We start from the raw sequence: 3906 nt of genomic DNA on the forward strand, positions 1-3906 counted from the left end.
GGGCGGACTTCCTTTACTTCAGAACAGATTTTTTTTCCTTGCGTATATCATACTCCAATCAGGAAGCAAAATGCAAAGGTGATTCCATTTTGATTTTTATCCGTATGACTTGATCTCTCACTGACAGATGCTCTGATACAAAAGGACGTTATCTTTTCCTTAAAGGCCATATTGGTGGCATTAAGGTGACATTAGCTACCATAGAGTATATGCACCGAATTTTTGCCAAGACTCTTTTCTTTGTGAAATCCTTTTGAAATTGGTGGAGTTCGCAGAAGGTAAATTGGTCCTCGGTGGGGATTTTAATATTTCACTAGATTCTAGAGTGGACTCTTCTTCTGGTACTTCTTCTGTTCCCTTTGGCTCCAGGAAATTAATCTTCTAAATGTTACATGACTTGCAGTTAGTTGATGCCTGGAGTATCCTACACACAGGGGAAAGAGATTATACCTTTTTTAATTCCCACCAACTGTATTCCCGTATTGCCTCTTTTTGATACCCCAGCAGTTAATCTCCTCTGTCTTAGATATTTCTATAGGAAATATAACCTGGTCTGACCATGCTCCAGTTATGCTCCGTTTTTTCCAGTCTGGTGGGTGGGTCAAGTGGGTTTCATTCTCTCTCACGAGCTAATACCATCAAAGTGCTTAACCTGGTCCATTACGCCAATCGAACAAGCATTTCCAGTGTCTTTTTGAATACAGACGCAGACAAGGCCTTTGATAGGGTAAACTGGACTTTTATGTTGGCAGTTTTGAAACATATGGGTATAGGTGATCAGATATTTTAGTGGGTCTTTAGTGTGTACTCTGCCCCACAGGCCTTAGTTAAGATAAATAGGGTGTTTTCACAGCCCTTTTTTATTGCAAATGGCACCCATCAGGGTGGTCCTATCTCACCCTTGTTATTCGCCCCTACATTAGAGCCCTTTTTGAATAAAATTTGGCTAAACCCAGATATTTAGGGGGATACAAGTAGGAGATCTTAACCATAAAGTTTCGGCCTATGCAGATAATTTGCTTTTTTCTTTGTCTAATCCAAATGTATCACTGCCTAATCTTATGAAGGAAATTGACCGCTCTGGAGCCTTATCAAACCTGATAATAAATGACACTAAGTCTGAAGTTATGGGTGATACCTTGTCTTCTCCTTTGCGATGAACCTTACAATTTAACTTTAAATGAATGTCTGCTGCATTAAAGTACTTGGGCACATATATTTCTTCAAATTTAGCCAATACCTTTGCATTGAACTTTACACCATTGCTTAGTTCAGTCCATTCTCTCTTAGATAAATGGCATCAAGGTTGGTAAACTGCCAAGCGTCAGAATATCATCTATCTCTCTCTGAAATCATCTATTTGTACGCCCATTCAGGTGTCTAATTATAAATTATTAACGCTTTGGTATCGTACTCCATCAGTCCTTCGCAGGTTCTTTCCAGAGGCCTCAGACTGTCGCTGGCGATGCTGGGATGGTCAGGGAACCTTACTTCATATCTTCTGGCTCTGCCCAAGGATTAAACAGTATTGGTTGGAAGTTCAGAGGATATCTCCGAAATTCACAGATTTCCCAATACCAGAGCATTCTGCCTTCTTCCAGCTTCACTGTTCACAAATTCCTACTCAGACATATAGGAAATCAGTACTCTGTCACCTGATTAATGCCGCCAAAGCTATGCCACTATGTGTTGGAGGGATCCTAATCCCCCTACCATTGCTATGGGGCTTAAAAAGGTTAGGAGTATTAATGCCATGGAAGATCTGGTGTATATGGCTTAGGACAGACGGGAACAATATACTAAAACATGGTCATATTGGGACACATTTGTAAATTCAGATGAGGGGAGGTTATTCTAGGAGAGCTGTTCTGGGGACTGAAGTCCTTCTGTTCTTTTTGTCAATGCGCACATGCTGGTTCTTTCCCCTTTCCGTCTTCCCCCTTTCCTTTTCCCTTTTTTTTTGGTTGTCTTTCTTCCTTTAAATAGGAAAAAGAAGGATCTGAAGCGTTCACTCGAAAATACTCTAGTATCTTATCTTGAGTTATTTTCTTAATTATGGTATAAGTGAAGCCGCTTACACACGGGCGGACTGTATGGCCTACTCAGTCCGTCATACAATCCGACGGACAGTCCGTCCTACTTTCGAATGAACGGACTTGACCACACACGGATAGCCAAACAGTCCGTCGAAAGCTTGCGCGATGACGTGTACAGCACGTACGACGGGACTAGAAATAGGAAGTCGAATACACAGCAATGCAACCTTCCGCCGTGTAAATCCTTTCTGAGAATGCGCCATTCTTAGCCTGTCGAACTAGCCTACTCACGAGCGGATTGTCCGCTGAAACCAAAGTATGACGGACAGAATTTCGAAAAATCCGAAATACTTAGGCCGCGTACACACGGGCGGACTGTCTGACGGACTTGGTCCGCTGAAACGTGTTTCAGCGGACAGTCCACTCGTGTGTGGGCTTCAGTGGACTTTTTCAGCGGACTAAGTCTTTCGGAATTTCCGTAATATTGTCCGTCCAAACTTGGTTTCAGCGGACAGTCCGCTCGTGAGTAGGCAAGTTGGACGGACTAAGTATTGCGCATGCTCAGAAAGGATTTACACGGCCGAAGGTTGCATTGCAGTGTATTGGACGTCGTATTTCTAGTCCCGTCGTACGTGCTGTACACGTCATCGTGCAAGCTTTCAGCGGACTGTCTGTTCATCGTGTGTGGTCAAGTCCGTTCATTCAAAAGTAGGACGGACTGTCTGTCGGATTGTCTGACGGACTTAGTTGGACGGATAGTCCGCCCGTGTGTACGCGGCCTTAGTACGCCAGACTGCACGCTGAAAAAGTCCGCTGAAGCCCACACACGAGCGGACTGTCCGCTGAAATGTGTTTCGACGGACTAAGTAGGCCATACAGTCCGCCCGTGTGTACGCGGCTTGAGAAAATAATGTGGGTTTTAGTGGTGTTTGAAAATTCTGCTTTCTGTGACTGCGTTATGGTTATAATATTATGCTGTTTTAAAATGTCTCTTTATTATTGGGTGAGATTTTGTACTTATTTTGTGGTATATTGTTTTGATGGACGCGCAGTTCTTTTGAATAAAGAATTATAAATAAACACACTAGACTCAGGAATGGCTTAAAATGATTATTAATACTTTATAATTGATTGATTAACATTCAAGTTTATTGCACCATCAATATACTATAAACAATAGTGCTAATCCTCCAGGAATACATTATTCTAAAATGCTTGGCCAAAGAGGCCCCATTACAATAGAATTAAAAAAAAACTGTCAAAATATTTAATTATCCTCCCATAAAAGACATGCACAAACTGAGCTAAAGTGAGGCCATCTTTTTTTTTTTTCTTTTTTTTTTTTATGGAACGCTTCACGAATTTGCGTGTCATCCTTGTGCATGGGTCATGCTAATCTTCTCTGTATCATTCCAGTTTTAGTATATGTGCTGCCGAAGCAAGCACAAGTGAAACCATCTTAACTTTAAATATTCCACTATGTGTTTTTCATATTCCACTATTCATGATTGGGCATGAAATGAACAGAGGGCTCCATGGAAAGACCCAATAAAAATAGAATTGTCCAAATTAAGAGGAAGGACGGGTTAGGAGCTCACTGGAGGTGCCTCGGCCAATGACATTAGAGTGTCTGACTTTGTTTTCCTGTTTTTAAGAAAGGCTTTGAGGCAGTAATGAGGGCATCTGACTGTGGAAAAAGAGCTTCTGGAAAAGATCAGGTAGGTACCAGAGCACAGTAAATAGGGAAGCAGTACAAGATGTGTTCATTGGATTTCAAAGGACCATTGGAGACACCAGAGGACTTCAATGACTCTAGCCAGACCATGCTCGGTAAATCTAAATTTCTACAAATCTAAGCTCTGAGGTTTTA

The 3906-nt window shown here is 41.8% G+C and overlaps 1 non-coding gene across 1 annotated transcript; it reads right to left on the reverse strand.

Annotated features, from left to right (window-relative positions):
* Positions 1 to 3375: 3375 nt before the first annotated feature.
* LOC143989628 (U6 spliceosomal RNA) lies at positions 3376 to 3482 on the reverse strand. Its single transcript, XR_013277051.1, has one exon. It is a non-coding gene; the product is annotated as a U6 spliceosomal RNA (small nuclear RNA).
* Positions 3483 to 3906: the final 424 nt, after the last annotated feature.

This window comes from Lithobates pipiens, unplaced genomic scaffold (genome assembly GCF_037356315.1).
Source record: "Lithobates pipiens isolate NorthernLeopardFrog02 unplaced genomic scaffold, aLitPip1_a1.2 Scaffold_1, whole genome shotgun sequence".
Classification (NCBI taxonomy): Eukaryota; Metazoa; Chordata; class Amphibia; order Anura; family Ranidae; genus Lithobates; species Lithobates pipiens.